We start from the raw sequence: 23,606 nt of genomic DNA, 5'->3' as shown, positions 1-23,606 counted from the left end.
TAAAAAACAATAGAGATAAAAGTTGAATTTATCGAAAACAGGATTTGGAGGAATATTTCGATGAAGAGGATTTAGTGGATTTATGAGTTATGCGTCGGAACGGTAGGGTTGACCGTTCGAATCGAGTCTTTGCAGACCGCCGTCGATCAATATACACCAGTTCTCGTCTAACGGCGTACCAGTAAGGAGCTACATTTTTTCTATCATTTTTTCTTTCCATTGCTCATGTTCATTTTTTATTCGCGTAATTTCTACTCTGGAAAAACGATTCTAGGGACGTGTCCATAAATAATTTCATTCCAGACGGGGGGTGTTCGAGAAAATTATATATCGCGATGGACAGGAATAAGATCCGGGGGTATTAAACGACACGATATGCCATTTATGGTCTCTATGAAATGTTATTTAACCCACGCAGCATATAGGACTTGCGAATTTGTATATTATCGAATAATGTTTTTTAAACGAGACGCTATCGAAGCAATAATGCTTTGTAGATAAGGTAGCGTTTATTGGAAAACCATAGTAATCGATGATTCGTCAATCAAAAATGACTTAATTATTGTTATTACTATTTTGGAGACTTGGTCGTAAGTAAGAACTTTTTCGCGTTACTCGCCGCGTACATATGGCATATTACAAGAGGCAAACGCCGTAGCTTCGAATAAAGTATAACGAATACTACTCGAACTTTTTATTTATTTTCAGGATAAAACGATATTACTCGAGGATGCATCGACATTCGAGATTTTTAGATGAAAATAGGTGACCCGGAATGCATTTTTAGCACGAGTTAACGAGTAGGAAAATTATTTCATAAACGCTACGTTTAATTAAAATTCAATATAGAATATAGAAGTGGCGCGCTTATATAAAACTCTACGATAAATGTTTTCAAATTGGAATAGACGAAGTTGTTTTTTCCCCTATCTTGGCTGCAATAATATACACAAAGAGGCGAAGAGAAAATTGGACGAGCTCGACTGATTGCGAGAAGAAAAGAGAAGTAAATAGTTAATCCTTCAGAACAATCGCGTAATTTCGTAAAAGCGTCCGTCGACAATGATTATATTTGTCGAAAGTCTAAAACACAATGGCTTGTTATTTTCTATGTCTAGTCTAGGACGCGATGTTTATTTTCTCTGGTTCAGGGTTGCGTCAGGGTTGCGTCAGGAAGTGCAGAGGGTGTTTTGCTGACGATTCGAACGCGCTGCTAGTGCTTTTTCCCTGGCGTCTAGACGTCGCGGCGCCGGTTTTCAGGCATCAGCTGTTTTACGGAAGTACGCTCGATGAGAACCACTCGACGAGCACCTCGTCCCTTATCGATCCACGGCAAGACCAATTTCAACATTTTTTGAACGTAATCGAACAAAGGCGTTGGATTTGGTTCATAGTCGAGAGAAGGAAAGGCAATCGATGCGCGTAGACCAGCTATGTTACGTAGGCATATTTCCTATACGTAGGAGGTAGACTTTCGACCTTAACGTCCACCGACATTTAGGTTGCTTCGCCCACGCGACTCGCCAACTTGTTACAACTTATACGATCGCAAATCGTATTACGGTATTTAGTTTTTGCTTCGGTCGCAAACTTTCCCGCGTTTCGTATTTCCCCTTTGCATTTTGATCTTCGAGTCAAATTTCACTTTTCTTTCGCTTCCTATAGAATATTGGTTCCCGTGGTACTCCTCGAGGCAAAAGCGATGATTACGTTTTACGAATGGAAATGGAATTTCGTTCGCGCAAAGTCATCACCTTTGACGGTCGGAAGCTCTTAAAGTGTTGGATGAAAATCTTCGAATGGGATTTAATCGTAAGTTCTGGCCGCTCGTCGATACAACACCACCCTTGATTTCGATCGACGGAATAAACGGCAGATTACTTGGGTACTCGTAAGGGAAACCGTAAGGGGCAAGTCCGAGGTTCGCAAATGGAAAGGGGGATTAATTAAGACGTCCTCGGACCAAGGGAAAGGTCGCGATGCAACTTTAGCGAGCAACACCCGACTCTCCGGAGTGGCTTGGAAAAAAAAATAGATAAAGATGCGTTAGAGGTGGCGGTCCTCGCAATCACATTTCGTAGGAAAGGCTCTCGGTTTCGGTTTCGGTTTCGGTTTAGCTCGCACATCAGCGTAACGACCTTTTTTCCATTCCGCTCGCACCTTGCTTCGTCGTGAGTTTTGCATAACGTTTTCGTTCGCTCGTATACCGAATTTCCAAGACGATCGTTTCCTCGTCGAAGAAACTTCAACGAGCGAACTCGATTTCCCAAGTTTTGGAAAAGATTGGAAATTACTATTGCTCGACTTCTCGATCTTTTTTTTCGGCCGACCGTAGTGGGTTCGCAAAAGGATCGATATTTAAATCAGAAAAGTAAGGTAAATGGAGTAGGACAGGAACGACGTAGGCGGATTCGGGGCTCTCGTCGTAGTTTCGGGTATTTTATACATTCGTCAATTTGCATATCCTTTTTTAAATTCTTCTCGCGGAATTCCATTTGGACGTATGCGCTCTCGTGTTTTCCATTCTTCTCTCGCGTTGTCGCGACATTCCTTCTCTATATTGTACGAAGAAATTTCAAAGTTTACCGCCGTGCTTCGAAGTTTCATTAGATTTTAGCGGAGCTTAAAAAAAAGTTGTCTTTGCAACGAAGCGAAGAAGAGAAGAATCCCTGTCTTCTATTTTCTCATCGGCATTACTCGTAGCACGGCCGGAATAGCATTCGTTACAAAACGTAGAATATTTGTTTGTCAATGGAGCTTCGTAGTCGTCGCAGTTGGGGATCCGTTTTGCGAGTTTCAATGGAAAAGCGGAATAATTGCACCGGGGTTTGCCTTTGCCGAGCCGTTTTATTCGTTCGCTTTCTCATATTTTGCGCGATGCTCGAGGCTCGAAATATGTTTATCAGAAAAGCGCGAACGAAAAAATGGATATCCGAAAGGTAAAACGTTGCACTGAGCGAGCGAGTGCGCGTACAAGTGGAGGGATTAAAACCGTCATTCTCGCGTTCCCTTTTTCCTTTCCGCGACGCGTCGCGACAAGTCCTATCCAAAGTTTCGCGATTACTTTAGGATCGTTAAAGTTAACGAGGAGGGAAAGAAAATCTCGTAGGCGAATACGAAGAACGGCAGAGCGATTGGTTCCAATTGGAAATTTGAAGAAACGCGCGCGTCCTCGCTTTCGATAATTATTATCGTATCGCATGGCCGTGCCGGGCGTCGGTCAATTAACGCGAATCGGTTAATTAAACGAAAGCGGAAAGGAATTATTTACGACTAGCGGTTCTAGCGTTACCGTATACTACGCATCGCGCGATCTTCGCGTCGCTTAAAGCACATTACAGCTCTTCGTATTTCCCCTCGTTCCAGCCGTATACTTTACACCGTAACGAAAGCAGTCATTCTTGAATATCGCCTTTCGCCCTAACCCACGAGATTCGAGAATGAAAGTTGCCACAGACTTGTCTCGAGAGCGCGAAACTCGCCTTCTCTAAGCGATACCTGCAAGGAGCTAAACTCATTTCGTCTTCCAAAATACCAATTAACGACGCCACCTTCCTCCTACTCCTCGACGAGGAAACGGATTCGCGCGTTGGGCCGAGAATGAAAATATCCCGGTAGAAAACGGATAATTGGCTTGCCTTACGCTTTCCACGGTAATTATGTATTTCGTAGTAATTAAGCCTTTGCGATAGCGGATAGAATAACGCAAGCGAGATCGGCCGAGTATCTCGAGTTTCGAGTCCCGTACATATTTTATTACTCCGATGGTTCTTTTCGTTAACAAGCGCCGCCGCTTTTTCGTCTTGAAACCAAAGCTCTCGTGGAAAGATCGCGAGCATCGTACGCTTCACCGATTTTATCCGCGCGTGTTTTTTTTTACTCGCTCCTGACGTCCCTTACTTTGACGATGCATCGAACGCAGAGCCAGGTGCGCTCGGTTTGCGTCAGCGATCTAGCCGTCTCCTATAATTCACGCGGCGATAGAAATATCATTTGCTCTACAATTCAATAGAGTTGTTGTTCGTTTCGGATGGCGTACCAATAATAATCGATAATACAGCGCAAAATGCTTCTACCTTAACCGTTAACCGTTATGCAATTACGATTGTACGGTTTCGAGTCTGCCACTGTTACGTAAGTTCGACAAACGGATATAGAATCGTGCATTTTCGTTTTACGCGACGATTACGTAAAACGCGGACTTTCTTCCTTTTATTTTTCCATTATTTATGTAAGCGCGGGAGTAATTTAATCACCGAGACGACAAATTTCTTCCTCGTAGACGACAGAGTTTATCTCCATTACGAGAGATTCGGTTTAAATCGAGGAATCTATCTATCGAGGTCCGAACCCGGTTTCAGAAGAAAAGAGACAAAGTTTCGAGGTGCGATGGAATGTTTGGATTTCGTCGAAAGTAAGACGAACCTAAGCAATCGCGGCGCCATTAGAATGCTTATCGAAGAAAATAATAGTTTTGATATCTCCGTGACGCGGCGAATATTCCCGACGCTTTGCCATCTAATTTAGTTTCGACGTCGAAATATCGATCGGAGCCATCTCCGAGAAGCGATATCATTACAATCGGGTAACACAATTTTCGTGGATATACGAGTCGAAGGAGCGCGTAGGGTCGTCGAAGCGAATGCCTCGAACAATGATCGGAACTTTTTTATTTCCTAGCCGACTACGAAAAGTATTGTATAACACTCGCGTTTGTAACTTTTCTCCTCGCTTCCGGTGTACTACTCTCGGATACGCGAGAATAGGGGCCCCCGAAAGATACTCTAGACCGATACAAATTTCCGGGATATCCGAATTCTCCGCTTGTCGGCGGCTTCCAACGACGACCATAATTCTTCCAATATTGCCGTTAACTTCCGAATCCCTTCCAGGAAGACCAAACTCTAGCATTAAACTATGCGTTTTCGCCTTTCCACGATGACGGTGGAAAAAGGATGGAGCTCGCGTTGCTCCAATATTTTCAAGAGCTAAGAGAACTCGCGCATTAAAGTAAGGTGCTTCCGAGTACAAAAATGTTGCACATTATGCCCCCGCCGCTGAATTTCTCGCCTCGAGCTGTCTCGTTAATTATGATACATGCGAGTGGCATTAAAGGATTCGAAAGCATCCTCGATATTTTCTAGTTCGATGCACTTTTATCGCATCTTTTTGTTTTTCTCTTGGAGAGTCAAGATATTTCTCTACTTAAACGACAGCAAAGTGGTCTCATCAAAGGACATCTGTATGCGTCGTCGAGTACAAAGGTCAAACTGGTAGCACCGTTAACGAGGTAGAGCCTTAACCTCGTTAATCACGACTCTTGCGTCATTCGGAATGCAACGGTCGTCGCAACGTCCAGCATTTTCCATGTTAATTAATTAGAAAAATGCTAATTAGAAAATTCGTCTAGGAGGAAGCGGACGAGGAAAAGCAAGAACGCGGCAAATAAGAAATGTCTTCTTTTCGGAAATCCGAGCAAAAGCCAGGCGAATCTATTTTTAGCGTATCATCGATAAGAGAACTGATATCGTCGTAATTGAGAAATGATGCACGGATCGTCGGTTGAAAATTCGTTAAGGCGTAAGGCGGAACCAACCAGTTTGTGACTCATCGTAATAATAACGAGAGAAGGCGAGACCTACGGACGAGAGAGCTCCGATTATGGATAACTTTGGATGTAAAAAAGAGCCGTCTAAGAATAAAATAGATACACTTTGGAAAACAATGAAATCGATCGTTAAAAAGTTAAAAAGTATTTTTCGTCGAATGTGCGCCCATTAATGGATTGGCGAAAGATGCTTTCTACCGCGGCCTCGAGTTCGACCACTTCGCAGACTCTACGGATATTATTCGGATCGTACTTCGACGAAAGAGAAAACTTTCTTTACCCTGTAAGAATTATGCGGTCTTGGGGTACGGAACGCGGGATAGACGCGCGCATAAAAGTAACGGAACGTAGGTCGGTACTAAGGTATATATAAGTTACCCTCGGTGAAATATTATCGTTTCGACGCGCGGCTCGAATTTAAGCGTGATTTATCGGGCTACGCTCCGACGGAAAGAAGATGCACCTTAAATAAAGAAAATAAGAAAAATATCTCGTACGTAAGGTTGCCGATAGAATTGACAGTCTAAACCGTTAGGTCGATTTATAACGTTTCGTAAACCGATAAAAAGAAATTATCGAAAGGCGCTCATCTAGTCTGGGTTGCGTCCGACGATAAGAGAACGTGGAAGGAAAATGTACCTTAACCCCGACAAAAATAGGTGTAGGAGAAAAAAGGTAAGAAAGGATAAAGAGGAAAGAACGTTAGGACACAGCTGAGACCACCACCCGGCCGAACAGAAGGTGGTTGAAGCGCTGCGCTGCGTCGCGCCGCGTCGCGCCGCGCCGCGTTGCGCCGAGCCGCGCTGAACTGCGCTGCGCTCCGGGGCGCGTAGGTGGGGGCGTGGGTATGCGCGATCGAATGCCCAATGGAGGGGGAGTCCGGGAGTGGGGAGTAAACACGCCGGCGCCTCAGTCGAGCGGCGTCCGTGGTTGGGTTCGCGTCTGCTTCTCCTTTTTTTTGTATTTCCGAGCGTCGCGTCGCGTCACGTCGACGATTTCATCGTCGTGGTCGTCGGCGGCATCCTCGTCGCCATCCTCGCCGCCATCCTCGCCGCCATCCTCGTCGCCATCCTCGTCGTGCTTACGTTTTCCCAAAGAGGAGTGCCTATTCTCTTTGTTTATGGCGCCATTACGCGTACTTGTCATAAGTCTGTGCTAATCGATCGAGCGTGGATGAACCGTTGGACCAGCGAGTTTATCACCTTCCTTCTCGGTAAGAAAAGAACTCGGACTAAATATATAAGCTTTTCCTTTTTCCTTTTGCTCGCTTTTGCGCCCGACCTTCCTTTCCTCGTTTCGAGGAATACGTGGCATTTCTGCTCTCCCAAATTAAACGTCTTCCTCTTTCGTCTCGCGTCATTTGAACTTTTTTCTCTGGTAGGCTAACGCGAAAGAACAAAGGGACGACGGAGCTGACTCGGAAAAAAGAGCAGGGCGATAGGTCGTATCGATCGAGAACGCGGCCAGTTTAGCCTATGTCGATAAAATCCTCGTATCGTATTATTGTTGGTAATGATCGAAGCGTTTGATCGTAACGATGCCAGATACATCCAAGCGTATTTCCGTAAGCAAGAAACGGAAAACTGGTTCTCCCTTTACCGGTTCTTTCTTTTTCGTATGGGAACACGCGCACGCACTTACACACGCGCGTATGCGTTATCATATCTTCCTCTCGCTTAAACGTACTTCTCGAACTTCGATTATCGAAATAACTCCGACGAGAGAGCAGTAGACAGGGTTCGCTTTCCTTTCTCTTCGCTGTCAGTCAGTCGCTCAGTCAGTCAGTCAGTCAGTCAGTCAGCCAAAGTGTGTAGTATCCGTCGAGTCGAGTTCGTCTTTTTTCTTTAAATTAAACTTACGGAAACAATGTTTTTGCGATTGGAAGAACGTTTGTATTTGAAGGATACGCGCTGTCGGGGGGATATCGTTGATAGAACACGCAACTATTCTATCCGCGAGTAATCATCGTTATTAGATGCTTCCGAGCAAGCCGGACTTTAAATTATACGTTGCATCGAAAATTGCAAGTGGGTACGTAAGTACGTTATGATTATATTTTCTACCGCTACATAGGTTTACGATAACACACTCGCGTTCATTTTCGAAAGCGAACCACCATCGGCTTAATTACGTATTCGTTAATATAAACATTTTCATTGAGATATTTCGTCGTTGATTATCGACGTTCAAATATGGCGAGCAGTTTCTGCAATCAGTCCATTTTTACGATGTTCTAGGTAATAAAACATTGCCAGAAGTCATGTATCCATGTTCGAAATAGTCGAAAAGTACCCTAGCAAGTTTTGTAATTCATTGAAATTTCGGTAGAAATGGAAGGCGCGCGGAGAGTGATGCAGGTGCAGGTGCAGTCGTCGACGTTGCTCATCGATTTTGATCCATTTAAATGTAATTTAGGCGGTAATTCATCTCACACGTGAACGGTTAATCGGCTAGTTTTCCCTTCTCTCCATCGACGTTTTATTTCTATCCATAGTCGTAGGTACGGAACGACGATGCTCCTTTGCGTGCGTGTGCCAATCTCTTAGAGAAAAAGGAAAGAAGAAGAAGAAGAAGAAAGTATCGATCGCGTATTCCGTTGAGCGAGCGGACGGAGGGACGAAGGGCGGAGGGACGGATGGACGAAGGAGAAGAGCACTTCGATAAGCTCGTAGAATCTTGGAGCTCGCGCGACCGAGATATCGGACCGTCGGTGTTTTGTTACGAAACAGGTTCGTGAGAATGCACCGCGTGCACCAACGATCCATAAACTTCGAATAGACGGAGGAGATGCAGGTAGAGCGGATGTGTGTATGCGTGTGCGCGCGGGTGCGCGCGCCAGAGAGAAAGAAGGAAGCCAGTCGCGAGTACGTCGAGCGTGGCCAGCGAAGCTGACCCATACCCCACGGCTGAGCCGAGCCGTAAGACAGGTAGTGACGTCATTGACCCAGCTGCTACTCTTTCGTCGTCGTCTTTCCATCGGCGCGAAAAGCGAGTTTCCGATAGGAACGATCCTGCTCGTATACCACTCGGCGAAACGTCTTCGTTAATTTCATTTCCCAAATGATCCCACCTTAAAAGCAATTAACCCAGAACCGCTCGGAAGAGCGTTTCGTTTTCGCGGCTAGACGAGAGAAGTGGAAGGAACAAGGGTCTCGGTCGAATTTAATATTGGCACGCGGGGAGAGCGCGCAAAAGTGCAATGGCGCTGTCTCGAGCGTCGCAGCTGCAATTGCTAGACTCGGACTGCGGACAAAAGAGAGCGAAACGGACCGTCCGGGCCATTCAACCGAGTAAATATACTCGACGACTTCCAACGTAACGAGGAGCTCGCGATTCCGTCTCTCTTCCGCTCGATACGACGACCATAGTTACATGTTAATAATAGGTAGCTCGATTTTGTCGCTTCTATACCAATTATCAATCGAATAGCAATTATCGATTTTGCCGAGAAAAAAATTGCAAACTTTTCCTACGGCGACCGGTTTGATTTCGAATCGCTCCGATAGTTTGGATATTGGTTCGCGCACCGTGGAACGAAACGGTAGACAATAGTATTTTCGGCTTTGAGATCGATCGCGTACATCGGCAATTATCCGAGTTTTCCTTTTTACTTGGCCATTTCGATGACGATTGCGTATATTGTATACGACCAGCGAGCATCGCTGGACGCAGGATGAATTTTCCCGAGTGGATAACGTAAAAATTCGCGATCGTCTTTACGCGCTCATTGTTCTCATTCGTCAATGCGCAACGCGATTCGAGAAAAACAAAGAGAAAAGATAGAGTTGTTCCTCGTTTATCGCGCGGAAATAGTTCCTCGAAGTCGTTCGATTTCTACGAAATCAGCACTAATGTTCGCGCTAGCAATCGCGTTGACGCTTTGTCGAAAGAAGGCGGCGCAACGATATCATCGATATCTCGCATCGATCGGAATAGAAACGTACGCGTCATCTTCTCCGTTTACCGCAAAAGTATATTTATACGCGGTATAGGAACTGCTGGATGATATAATCGACGATACTATTAGCAGATAATCGTATTTATCGTATCGAACGCGAATAATAGAAAAATCAAAGTGCGTTACGCGCGATAAAACGATTAGTTGGCTAGAATTGTACGCGGACTCGCGAGTCGATAACGAGAGAGAGGGAGAACCCTCGAAGAACCCTACGGCGGCGGCGGCGGCGGCGGCGGCGGGGTGTTCGCACACCAGATACGCTCGCTCAAAGCTTTGAGAGATGCTTTGGCTCTGGTTTGGCTCTCGGGTTGCATTACGCGCGTTTCCAAGGCGAAACGACGGACACCCAGCACACCCTTCTACGGGCGTCTCTTCCTCTCCTCCATACTCCATATTTAACGAGGCGCGCCCGACACAATGGGCTTTATGCTAGCAATCAGTATTCTACTTCCGTGAGCAGACATTGAGACGCTGAGTATCGATCCGCTTCCTTCAATGTCAATAACCTGCTGGGCTCGCTAACTCTATCGCGTAGTCTAGCATACGTACGTAAAGAGTACATTGCCGATGGAACATAGTCGGAAATAGTTTCAACGGCGTATTTGGGTTAATAGAATAACGTTGCATCGGTAAAACGTTCTCGTTAAGCGCCATATAACGTAACGAAAAGAAACGAAATATCGGAAAAGCGATATAGAGAAAGAGCCGATTTACGAGCCCGCTCGGCTCTCTCCTAGGAGGAGGTCCTTTTTTTTTTTTTTTTCATTTTTTTTCTTCTAAAAAGACCATTACTATCAAAGGGTAACGCGGTCAAGGAAAATAATTGTATCGCGTCGCGATAGAACTACGCTTCGTTTATGATTTCGTTGGGCAGTAGGCGAGGAGCGCGCGCTTTAGCGCGAAATTCAATAAAGCACGCTTTGTCGAGTACGACGAGTCGTGCTGAAAATTTCAACGCTCTTCGTTATACGTATAACCAGGGAAAATTGTCCGACGACGAAACTCCCGGTCGCGGAAAAATGCATTTGGATGCATCGAGAGAAAGCGAGGGAAAGAGAGTCGGAGTTGCGCGGGGGCGTGTTCTCTCTCTCTCTCTCTCTCTCTCTCTCTCTCTATTTGCTTTAGGAAAAACACAAAAGCACCGGAGCAAATAATCTCTCGCGCAAATACCCTTGAAAGCTCGTTCGCGAGATGGACGGTCACAGCTATTGTTTTATTTCTTTTCCCTCTTTTTCCTTGAATTCTTTAGAGTCGACAAATCGACGTTATATCAAGCGCACCTTTGCTCTCGACGTTATTGATGTATCGTTATATTCTATTATCAAATACACTTAACTCTTTTTCATTTCCGGTAGAACGCGGTAGTCGATCGATCGAAACGTCGCGGATAAAATCGTTCGATCGTTGGGGGGAAGATATTCGGCGCAGATATTTAAAAAAAACGCGTAGCCCTCCAAAATTCGCGATGCTCGGTAGGAAAAGTAACGCCGAAAGGTCTCGGAAAATTTCCCTAATAACGAACAACTTTGAAGTCGGTTGGCGTTTTAAGGGGGTCCGTCTACCGTTTGGTCGCGTAAACGTCTCCAATTTGATTCTCTCTTTCTCTCGGAGACGAGCAAAGAGGAAAGAGTCCTATTGCTTCCTCTCGGTTGAGAAAATTCTATCCCTTTTAGAAAGGAAATTCAATGTTCCAAAGTAGTCCAGTCACGAAACTCGCCTTTCCATGGATAGTTGACTTCCAACATTCCCTTTCTACTAGAGCCTCCTTCCCTTCGTTCGCGTTCGATCGTCGACTCTTCTCGTTTCGTCTGAAACTTAATTTGTTGTTTCGCTTGAACGTTGCTGACACAAACGCGCGCACCACTTCGAACGATCGTTCTCTTTTCATTCGGACGGAAACACGTACGGATAGTTGATATTCCGAGCGGTCCAAAAGTTGGTAGAATCGTTTATTCCTGACGTTAATTTAACGCTCGCGCTGCTTATGTCATCGAGGCCAAACAAGCTTTTATATCCTCCGCTCGTTCCACCTAGGAAGAAGAAAAATTGTTCGACCGAACCCAACGAATTCCTTTTCCGTCATTCTAATCTATTAGGCGATTGCAAACGATCATCGTCGCCGTTGCCCTCGCGAATTCGAATCTAAAACTTGTATTTCTTTTTTTCTTCGAACTACTCGTCGCTTATCCGCGCGCGATCTCCCCCAAGGATTCGCCCTCGCGCGTGTAATTTTTGATTTTCCTCGAGAGCCGAAGAGAACGTCGGACTGTTTTATAAAAATAATTCACGCTTCGTTAGAGATTCAGCGTGGCAGAAACGGTCGTTTAGAAATCGCCGAACATCGCGATGAAGATAGAGAGAAAGATCGCGGGAGCGTAATAAACGTAATGGACTGAATTCTGCGATCTCGGAAGAAAATCGTAGATCTCGGTCGAGAGTCTCGAGAGAGGAAAAAGAGGAGAGGTAGATACGCACTCTTGATTAGAGTCGTGAATAATTTTCACGCGGAGCGAAAGCAGCCGCGAGCGTTCCGCTGCCGTTTCTTTTTTTTTTTTTTTTTTTATTCGAGTCTGGGATGCGTAATAATAATAATAATAATAATAATTATCCAGATTCGTATCTCTAATTCGATGTTGTTTCCATGCAAGCAAACCGAACGAGAAAAAAGGATGCCGAGTGTTTCTTCGGACGAATCGAAGATTACATTTTGACGCAAAATTGTTCGGATAAGCGGCGATAAAAGCGGAAACTTTCGTTCAAGGGTGATGAAATTCAACGGAGGGGGAAGTAACTCATAAATTATGGAATAAAGAGAGAAAGAGAGGAAAGGCATCTATGAATGCTCCTCGTTATATCGAACGTTATCTGTTAATTCGAAGTCTTCGACCGCGAGTCACGGAGAGAACGTCACGGAAAACGTCGCGTTCTCGCGAGAATAATGTCCTTATCTTCGAGCTTACATCTTCTCGGCGAAATTTCATTTAGGTAAGGTTCGTTCCCGTCGATGATATCATCGCTGGAAGAAACGATGGCGCGAGTTTGCATAATAATCTCGTTAAACGATGACGAAACGTACGGATACGACACTTTTGTTCAAATTTCGCGATGGTCGAATTCGAGGATTTCTCGGAGAATGATTGGGTCGCGTATTATCGAGCGACGTGGACGCGCAAAGGAGAACAACGTCGCGCGAACGACGACGACGACGACGACGAGAGGAGAAAGTACCGAGATGGAGCTGGAGAGGAACAGTTGCTCGACGTTCAAACGTAAAGTGCACTAAATAGGGAACGAGAGAAAGAGAGAGAGAGATGGGTGGGTGGGGGAGGAAAGTATCGATTTGCAGCATCTGCGACATCCTCGTTCGGCAGAGGGCTCGAGAATTATTCAGTTCACGAGTGTGCACGTCGTTACAGGGTGGCGCTTTATTTCGAGCCTCGTTCCCAAACCCAAACTACTCTTTAGCAGCCAACCTTTCGTAAAAGAAACCGAGCGCAACTTCGCGATTCTCTTGCAGGTTATGTAACAACGAGAAAACGCCTATGCGAGCGGAGATTTCCAAATCTCGCTCGAATATTCCAAGATCTAGGAAGAAATGGGGCTCGATCGTAGAAAATCTTATCGTTCTTCGAAGATCGGGGTCGAAGAGGTCGAAGTAATTGGCTTATCGCGGGAATCGCTTCGATTGCGTACCACCCACGATACTCTTTCGAATTTCGATCGGGAAAAGAGCCAAGAATCTCGAAAAACATCGACGAGTTTTCCAATTTATGCCCGAAACCGCCTACTACGCGATTCCGACGGAGTAATCCAAGTGGGAGAGAGAGAGAGAGAAGGCCTTCGGTAAGTTGTTACGGCATTCTTCTCGGAAGTACCTTCCACATGATGGAACGGATGAATGAGTAATGCATCGTCATGAATTAAACATCGGGCCATGTGTGCGCGTTCCTGCGTGGATCTTCTTCGGCCGTATAAAGCGCGTATCGCAAAGTTTATCGATAAAAAGTTAGCGAACGCGATAAGAGACAATCGTAGAAAATATTATCGCAAAGGAGAAGTACGCGGGATGTCGGAATAAAAGCGCGAGAATGTCGCGTGGGCGACGGAGGAGGATGGCGATATCGTTCGAATTGGCCCTAAGGCAAAATTAAAGAGGAAGACGCCGCCCACCGCGAGGAAACTGGCGATAACTCTGAATGAATTTTCGGCGATTAAATCGGCTTTTCCTTTGGTCGAATTCGAGAAAGGTCGCTGCTTATCGGAGCAAGAACGAGCTGTCGACGGCACGCACGCCGGTGGTAGACGACAACTTCGATACGGAGTTCGTGTTTCGACTTAGGGGGGAGCCCTTATATTCCGGATATATATAGCACGCGGGAGCGAGTCTCTCGCTTTCGAGTTTTATCGTTCTTCGGGGAGACCGATGAAAAAGTACTCGGCGCCGCCTGTGAATTACGGAAACGTCTTCTTCTCGCAGGATCGTTACGTCGAATAACGTCGTAGCAAAGTATCGCGTAGATATTTGTACGGGTTTCGAATGCTTAATCCGTCGGGAAGAACGTGCTTAATTTTTCACTCGATAAAAGATATCATCGTAGTTTAGCAACGAAAACAATTTGTATCCGCGTAGTTATTCGAGTTTCGCGTCACGCGCGCAGCGGATCGCGTTAGGAGGATATCCTGTTAAGCGATTATCAAGAGAGACGTACCTAGATCGAAAAGGAATAACGACGCGTGGGCCCCCCTTGTAAATGCGAGCGGAGACGAGAGTCTGCCATCTCTCGCTTATTATTCATTTAGATATTTACTTATTTATTATTCATAGGAACACGCTAGGTCGTATTTAAATCGTTCTCATCAAAAATGTCGTAATCTTTGGAATACAATGCGTCGAACCAGAGGAGGGCCATTATAATCCTGGGGGGTATCGCGCTACCGGATGTCTCCGACTCGGCGCGCGCGCGCGCGCGCGCGCCATGTGTGCGCAATATGCGTTCGTAGGAAGAGGAGGGGCGGCAATTTTTTCCTCCTCGGCCTCTACCGCTCGGCAGGAGCGCACACATTCGGAGAAAAATTCGCCGCATCGATTTATCGTCGCGTCAATTGCGGGCAACACGAGGAGAATTTCGTTCTCTTGTATCGTATCGATTCCACTAAAGGAATATGCATCTCTAGCTACGATTTTCGATGCGGATTTAATAGCACGCCACTCGCGCCATTTTCCACGCGTAAAGCTGGCGCATAATGGAGAGGAGGCTCTGTTTCCGATCGATCGGAGGATGGAAAGAAAGCGCTCGGCAGCGTACGCGAAGAATGTGTGCGCGCGCGTGCACGCGCGCCTATATCGATTGTCGATAGGAAAGCTCTCTTGGTCCTTCCGACGCACGAGCGCAAACGTCGAAGGTCTTTCGACGATGAATAATTAAGCCGGCAATTAGAGGATCCAATTAAAATAATAAATCGGCTTAATTATCCAGCTACGACTACTCTAGGAGCGATTTGTACTATTTTCGAAAGGAAACGTTGCACCACGTCAACCCGCGGTCGCCGCTCCGTCGTAGAGAAATCGTAACTTCGATTCGGTAAAGAGGGATTTTTTTCCTCCGGAGGTTCGGTCTAATTGCCACTTCAGTTTCGCGCCCGGATCGCAATTATCGAGCGAGTTCGTTTGCGCGAAGGGAACCGTTACTATGCTCCCTATGTACTTACTTATTTTTTTCCGACGAAATATTATAGAAAATATAATATGTGGAAAGAAAAAGTCTCGGTTCCATTACTCGGAGCGATTTGTCGCGCATCATTGATCCGCTTTTTTTATTCTCGGTCTTTTATCTTGGTCGTCTAGACGTTTGATAATAGTGTTTCTGTACAAAAATAAAGGGAGAGAGAGAAAGAGACAAAGAAAGAACCCTGCGCGTGCCCCTAGAGCCAACATCCGAAATCCCTCGGGCGTTTCACGGCGTCGCATTGAAAACGCGCGCGCGACGATCTAAGAACGAATGTCTTAACACCGCCCTCCTTTCCCGATTCTTTTTTCTCCTTTCTCGTTGACTTTGCGTTTCCTCGCAAAATTACAAATCCTACCTAATGATCTCCATTTGCTCGTACGTTTCTCGAGACGAGAAGACGATCCCAACGCAGCACACGCTTGGACGGTATTACGGCAGCGTTATTTCCAACGTGACCGAGCCTCTCGGAGTCGTTTGCGTATCACGTTCGCCGAGCTCCTTCGAAGCTCCTTCGAAGCTACTTTGCCTTTGGAAAAATGGTACGCGGTGTGCTCCGCATTATGGAACTTCTCGTCTATCTCGCAAATGACCATTCCTTGAACGGTCTTATTCGCGCAAAATCATTTATAGAAAATTGCGGTCAATTTGTAAGATCGTATTAGACGAATCATTGGAAACAAGTAGCAAATAGGTACGTATACTCTAATTGAAAGGAAATATACGCGATCCGAGTCGAACGAGATGGAATTCATCTCGCGAGATTCTTTTTTACGATCGCTTCCGTCCGGGGTGGGGAGAAGTGAAACGCGACGAGTCCTTTTCTTCTCCGCGGTATCGACGAATTCGCTGGCGCGACGCGCTCCTCTTTAATACGGAACGTCGAAATTTCGATTTGGCAAGGTAATAAAGAAGCTCGCCGCCGACCTCCTAACGAAATTTGTCTTTCGCTCCGAAGAAAAAAGAAGGAAAAGGAAGTCGAAAGGTCGAGAGCGGCGGCTATCCAATACCGAAATAACTCCTCGGGAATTCTCCCACGACCGAAGTCGTATTTTAACTTTATCCTTTGGCTCGAAATAACATTCCTCGCAATTCCCTAATATCGGATGAATATTCAACGGATGGCACGAGAGCGTATGGATTCGTCTTTCGCTCGGTTCGGTGATCCTCGTCGCTGTCGCGTCGAGAACAATCGGCGGAACTCGTTAAAAGCCCTTGCGTCGACGCGCGCGTACGCTTCTAACGTCCGCCGTTCCGCGTAATGACCGCGTTGTCGCGTTCGTCGGGCCCTTCCCGTCGTTCTCGGCTCGTAAACTCGGCGGAGGACGTTGCAACGTCTTGCGGTCGCCTCGTCGTATTAACCCTCTCGATGGATGGACCGGTGCGCGCGTACGTTGTTATCGCTCGCAAATATGCCGTCTTCGCGTCGAGTAAATAATACTTAGTATTCTCCTACGTCATCTTTCAATCGCTTTTAGAAATAAGCGATCTATGTATCGGAAGTAACGAGGAGGTATTCGAACGAGCTCCCGGATAAAAGGTCACGTCCATTCGACATCTGTTTCCGGGATGTCGCGCGTTGCTTTGTACTCGGTGCTATGTATGGAAAACCGTTCGATCGTTCCCCTACCGATTCCAACAATTTTTCCTCCTTTTAACGAGGACTAAGACAATATTCTTCCTAACTCGTAATAAACTCGTCAATTATGTCCTCCGAGCGAGCAAAAATCGAACCGTATAAATATTAAAGTGGCGAAGTTTAGCCGATTGGGAAGATTAATGTACGTCCTTCGTCCCTTTTTGCTCGTCGAACGCGTCGCGCGACGTTCGAATCCGAATGATTAATGTCTTTGGGAAATACGCGTTGTTCGTCCGTTCGAACATTTGCGTAGCAACGGTAGGAGCGTCGTAATTATTACATCTATGGGTCCATTAACGGACAAACATAAGCCTGATTAAAGTCATCCTTTACGATCAATCCGAAAGGCGAGCGACGACGAGTTTACTATCGACCACTCGAATTTAATCTTGGAACGGAAGTAGAAGAATTTCTCTCTCTTTCCTTTTGACGAATACAGAGATGCCGTTAATTAATGCTTCTTAGGGCGCGTGTAACAGCAGTGTTGGCAGACCCCGTCGGAAGGGCTTTGTTTCGCGAGCGGAGAAGAAGCTCGCGCAGGTTTGCTGCACGCCCGCGGACAATGGCGCTCGACTACAATACGAGTCCGCTTTGTTGTTTCTATTTCTACTAGGTGAACCCTACTTCGCGATCCATCTTTTTCTCTTCTTCTCAGCTTCCATTCTGCTCCATTTCCGTGCTTTCCTCCCTGCTCTTATTACTTACTTTCCAATCGTCGGAACGCTGCTACGGTTTCCCTCCGCTAACTTTATTTTTGCGAACGCTGGATATTCTCCGGGTTATTCGTAAGAGAGGAGGTCGCGTCTTTGTCGGCAAAATCCCTCTTGATCTTAAATTTTAGGTACGAATGTAAGCGCGCTCCCCAGAAGGGAAAATCTTGTCCCGCATCTGGGTAGGCATCTGGGTAGGCATCTGGGTAGGCATAAGATGCCTCGTCCATTTTCTACCCTTTGCCCTTATCTCGCGTTCTTAGAGAAAGCCCTTTCCACCCTTCAAATTTTCAGTAGCAAAGAACGCTCGGCGACGACGGAAGAAAAGGGCTCTTCGCCGTTCGAGGACTTTGATCGGGAGAGAGAGTTTTATTCTTTTTTTCTTTTCAATTCGTAGCAGCCAAGGACTCTCGAAGGTTTTACTAATGTGCCTAAATGTGGGATAGTCCGAGACACCTTCCGAAACGATCGCGCGTAGCAATCGCGTCGAGTTTGCAAAAGCTGCAAATCGATCGATCGAGGACGATTTTCTAAATTTGGGAAATACTAAGAGAGGCCTCGTATATTTGCTCGCGTTGTTTACCGCCGAGAGTTCGAATTACGGTGCTGCCGAGTTCGGGATGCCGTTTTTACGAGATTAACGTTTCGCGATAGCGCCTTACCCTTTAATCAAGATAATTAGGGTTGGACTCTTTTCTCCGAGTTTAGGGTTGCGAGTGATTATCGGAGTTGGTCGTTCCTTACGTCTCGTATTAGGACTGCTCGGAGATCGCAATTAGGGGCGAAGGTTACGTTACTTTTCCGATTTTCCTTGACCGCGAAAGTTTCTTCGCGGAAAACTTTCCGACCAACTGAGCGACGAGAGATGGTCGATTAAACGCCCAAACCAAATGAATACTTTTGTAACGAAACTTTTCGTCTCTGTCGCGACAAAAATCAATGTTAACGAAAAAGAAATCGCGCTCGGTCCGAAAAGTTGGCGAAACCTGGCTGCGAGTAACGACCACCGAGGCAATCCGCTTAACTCGGCAGATTTCGATCGCGAGAGCTTATGCAAAATCGCGTTACGCGTCTGCATCGAGCTATGGAAGAGCTTAATAACGCGTACCCCGGCTGATCGATTCCTACCTTTCCGAACGGCGAGTTCGCATCGGCGAAGATAACCCTACTACCGCGTTCCCGACTTTTTCCTTTTTCCCTTTTCCCTCTTTCGGCCGCGCGTCCCGAAAACGTCCGCTCTTCCGAAAGCCCGTAATCTATTACTTTTCGGTCGCGTTCGGTTCTAATTCGACCGACACCTTTTCCAATCTCGCGAACCATTTTTCTCAACGTCTGTTAGGTAAAAATGGTGTCACGATTTCGCCGAGTAAATTGAAATCTCTCGGAAAGGTGACTACTTACCGTCGCCGGTGCAAACGAAGGTTCGTTCGCACGATATCATCGAGCATAAAGCCTCTCGTGAGATCTCCTTTTCTTTTTTTCGTTCTTTCTTTCTTTTCATCCGGTCGAACAACGGAACAAAGGAAAAAAGAAACTCGGGCAGCGACTAACGAGGACGCACGCCACTTATTTGATTCGACGCCTACCTCGCGAATTCGAATCGATGATTAAAAAAGGAAAAAGAGAAAAGGGTTAACGTATTTGTTCTCGGGGAAGAGTTAACACTCGATCGTGGGGCCAATGCCTTTCGGTTCGACCGTATTTTTCTAGCCATCGTGAAAGGATGGTATTGAGTCTTCGATAAATGGAACAATATTATCTTGTTTATCCGTTCTAACGCAAGAAAAGAAAACGGACACATCTGAAAGTATATAGGAGTTTCGAGGGCACTCCTTATCGTCCGTCCCACGCGAACGATATTGCGCGCTTGGAAAATGAAAAAGAGAGAGAAAGAGAGAGAAGGAACATCTAGTCCGCGGCCAATATCTGCCATCGAGGGGATGAAATTTCTTCGCTTCGTACTCGAGCTCGATCGAAATTGCGCCAGGATTGCGTCGGGCTGCGTCAAAGTTACGCACGGTTCCTCTATGCGATGTAACGAAAAGCGATGAAATAACGAGCTACGTTTCCAAGCGGTACTAGCTAGGATAAGGGACGGACGGTTATTCTTTGAACGGGGCGAGAGAAAAAAGGAGAGCGAGAAAAAGAAGAAAAAAAGACTAGAGCGTGTCCAAACGCTCGCAAGACTTCTCGGCGGCTTTCAAGAGTGGGTAATTGCTTTTAAAATTTCAACCAAGTGGCTTCCTACCGCGAAGAAAAATTCATTCCAACGTTGGTAGCGCTCTAAGAGCCGCGTTATATAACGTCTCGCGCGCTTATTAGACGCTTTTAACGTTTCTCACCTGGTATAATTCACGCCCCTATCTATTTCTATCGACCCTACTTCCGTTCGTTCGATTTCAATCTCGTTCTAATGGAGAACTTTTGCGCGAAACGCGAGCGTATCGTTTTTACCCTTAGAACGAAACTCGCTCGAATTATTTCTACCGTCTTATGGCTAGCCGGTATGCTAAACATCAATATATATTCAAATTTTGGCGAATAAAGGATAGGGTAAAAGCTTCGTAGCAACGCAAAAAAGATACCGCAGCTTTAATACGATAGCCTCGACCTTTCCCCCAAAAGAAAACTATCTCCGCTCGTACGCACGGGTCCCGCGTGTATACAACTTTCTTGTTTTCTCTCCCTCTCTCTCTCGATACTCGGCGAACGTCTACAAAAAGCGAAGAGAGAAGTAAAAGTTAGCGAGGTGCGAGGTAAAAAAACGAAACGAACGGCCCGGAAAGAGAGAAATACGGCGAACTCGCGTTCGGAGGAGAAAGATCGAAAAACGCTTAACGACCCAGTTTTCTCTCCTCGCGGTTGAAGATTCTCATCTGGAAGCTCGCTTTACGATCGTTACGTCTTCGCGCGTAGGAAATAGGAAGCGATCTGTTTTTAGACCAAGGATACGGGAGAAGGAGAGCGTCATTTTTCGAATGATTTTATTAAAAGATAGTTGGAGATTATTTCTAGACGCGCGCTCGCGAAAACAGGAGTATACCTACGTAATAGAGCGATTCGGAGAGATCGGCTAGAAGATCGAACGGATAAGAAAAAGGGAGAAAGCGTTCCATCCAGTTAGCAACAAAATTCGTCGTCGGGCTGGAATAGAGTGTTAGCCGAGTGCACCGGCACCAGGGAGAAAGAGAGAAAACGCGGAGAGTCGAGCTTTTCAGATTTTCCGCTCCCGTACTCCTTTCCAGCAGGCAGCCAGCCAGCCAGCCAGCCAGCAGTCAGCCAGTTTTTAGTGTTCTTTTCTTCGTCGCGACAGTCATCGCGTGTGCCATTCGTTGCAACCCGCGTCACCACCAGCATCGCGCACCGTAGCCCGTTGCCTTTCACAAAATTACATTTTAATTCGAAACCGGACGACCTCGTAATCCAACCGGACGACTCTCTCGCATCTCCCCCGATTTTGCTTGCTCGAAGTTCCGAAAGACCAAATTCTATCCTTTTGTCTATTTTCTTAGGTCGCCGCGAAGGAAGAATATAATAATTATAGCGGATCCCGGATGGCCTCTTATCTGTTGCTTCGTCCACAGTCGGATGTAACTACTTATCGCGCTGGACGTCGTATCGTAAATCACGCGCGAGTGTGCGTGCGTGCGTGCGTGCGTGCGTTCGTGCGTGCGTGCAACGAACCGCCTTTGTTTCGAAAAGAACCATTTTCGTGGTTTTTTTTTCCTTCTAAACACTTGCTTGCCGTGTCGTTCATTAATTTCCAGTAGCAGCTTGTTAAATCGGATCGTACAGTTGGACTAGGCGTTTCGATAAAAGAGGACCGTTAATTTGTCGTAAGTTATTGTTAGTCGCGCGATCTCTGACCATTTACGGTTACGCGAACGTGGACGTTTAAATGCCATTGGAAACCGGTTCGTCCGCGGGCCTTCGTAGCGTTCCTTCGCAGCGTGTTCCTTCGCCGAGCGAGAATAGAGAATCAAACCTCTAGGCGCGCCGATCTTACAAAGGTGACACGTATTAATTGCATTAATCTCGTCTAGATGATTAACGCGAGGAAACGACCGATTCCAAGCACGAACTCGATATTCCTCGATGGAAACGTGCCACCGCTGGGACGACGAGACATATTTGGCACGTCCTGTATCGTCGTTGGACAGTCTTTGATTAATCTTTGATTAGTTACTTCCCGTCCTGTCTAGCATCTCAATGCGCCATCCCCTACGATCGTTCTACTTTCATTTTTACCGACCGATCTCTACTTTTAAACATTTTTACTTATTCCCATTGTTGGATTATCGTCTCGAGAACTCATTTAATCTCTTTATTAAGTCCTTCCCAACTATAAAAGTATAGCAAGTTCGCGGTCGGTCGTTAAAAGTCGTCGAAAGTATCTCCGAGCTATCCTAGGCTCGTTCGGCTCGCCAAGGTACGCGAGATTTCTATACCTGCGCGTTTTACACCGAGCTACTAATTCCGATCGGATTCCAAACGCCGTCTCTCTCGCGCACGATTTAACCACGTGGAAAAAGGGATTAAAGGCGAGACGATCGTACGGGCTTTAGACGTATAACGTTAGTCGAATAAAAAAAGCGGAAGCTAACGTTGCGGGTGCGGAGGATAGATACAAGGGCTAGTGGGTGGAATGAAATTAAAATTACTAAGAGTACGCTTTTAAAGTTACCTGCAACAAAAAGAATAAAAGAGGGAGACTCTAGTCATTTTCTTCTAGCCCTTTTTTTTTTCCTACCACAATTAAATCTCGTCGTCGGGTACTCTCGCGAAATTGAAACGGAACGCGCGCGCGTATACGTACGTTCGTGTACAAACATATGTAGATATGTAGCGCGTGGAACGCCATGAAACGGATTCCATAAGAGCGTCGTATTTCACGGTATACGCTAAGGCGAGTATAAACCATGTCGCGTGTCGTTTGTCGCGGAATCGCGCATAAATACCACGAATCCTAGTATAGCCGAGATATTTTCCAAGACTCTTACGTTCGACCTTTATATCTATGGGTTTTTTCGCGCGTTGGAAATTGGAACGGTGGATGTACCCATAAACGTAACGCAGGCTGGATGACCTCGTTGCACCTGTCGCCGAGCGAGAACGCCGCCCGTTTCTTATCAAACGCATCGATTACGAAATCGAGCAAATCGATTCGTATTTGCGTAAAATTCAACGCGCGACTCTTCCGAATAAAATAACGGCGCGCGCGTTTCTTTCAAATAGACAGACGAGTTCATATTTTATATGAATAGAAAGAGTTGAACGTAACGTTGCCTCGAAAAGAAGGCCTCGCTTTTCATAGCGGTATTATAATACGCGAACGTTTCGCGAAGCAAGTGGCTACTTTGTCTCGCGTTACGCCAGACGGCGGAAGGTCAGCACACGGGGGTTGCGGAAAAAGAAACTCTTCTTTCGATTTGTCCCCCCGCGTTGCTCTTGGATATGCGCGCGCGCACGAAAACTACGCGCATATGCATTCGGAGAGTCGCGAGTGCACCGACACGAGAGCTGGATTAAAATGAAAGAAGAGGGTAAATTGAAGAAGTCTCGAGGGGATGCACCGAGAGCGGGAAAAGCACCCTGCGGCTTCCTTCGCGTTTCTGCTATCCGTCCGTGACAGCTCGGGTCTTGGGGGATTTTTCTGACAAATATCGGAGCTCGCGAGAAGAACCTTCCTCCTTTTCCGTTTTTTTTTTCTTCTCCCTCGCGAGACCATCCTCGGCAAATCTCAGACTTTCTCTCTCCCTCTTTCGTCCCTCGGCGTAAGTTAGACGTTCGATTTTCTTTCGTCTTCCTACGCGTCGTACGTATGTACGTGTACACCGCCGCATGGTCCACTTTCGGTCGATTCGAACTGGTTCCCACGAATTTGGCTCTTTTCCAACATAATTGTTACGTCGGAAACGAGTTTCTCGTTCGGTTGATACGTTTAATTACACGTAAACCCATTTCC

The 23,606-nt window shown here is 46.2% G+C and overlaps 2 protein-coding genes across 8 annotated transcripts in view; one reads left to right on the top strand and one right to left on the bottom strand.

Annotated features, from left to right (window-relative positions):
• The window catches only part of LOC122525009, a gene marked incomplete at its 5' end in the record, with an annotated part of 59,848 nt that overhangs the window by 16,022 nt on the left and 20,220 nt on the right, over positions 1–23,606 (bottom strand). The window lies entirely within an intron of this gene.
• Positions 6,667–23,606, top strand: part of LOC122525161 (ankyrin repeat domain-containing protein 50) — a 34,742-nt gene continuing 17,802 nt past the window's right edge. For all 7 annotated transcript variants that reach the window (XR_006305722.1, XM_043647824.1, XM_043647822.1 and 4 more), the window contains exon 1: positions 6,667–6,821. The gene's annotated coding sequence lies outside the window, so the exon portion shown is untranslated. The remainder of the gene's footprint in view (positions 6,822–23,606) is intronic.

The sequence above is a fragment of the Polistes fuscatus genome, unplaced genomic scaffold (assembly GCF_010416935.1).
Source record: "Polistes fuscatus isolate 324 unplaced genomic scaffold, CU_Pfus_HIC Scaffold8, whole genome shotgun sequence".
NCBI lineage: Eukaryota > Metazoa > Arthropoda > Insecta > Hymenoptera > Vespidae > Polistes > Polistes fuscatus.
Note: the sequence above shows the minus strand (reverse complement) of the source record. Positions and strands in the feature narration are given on the sequence as shown.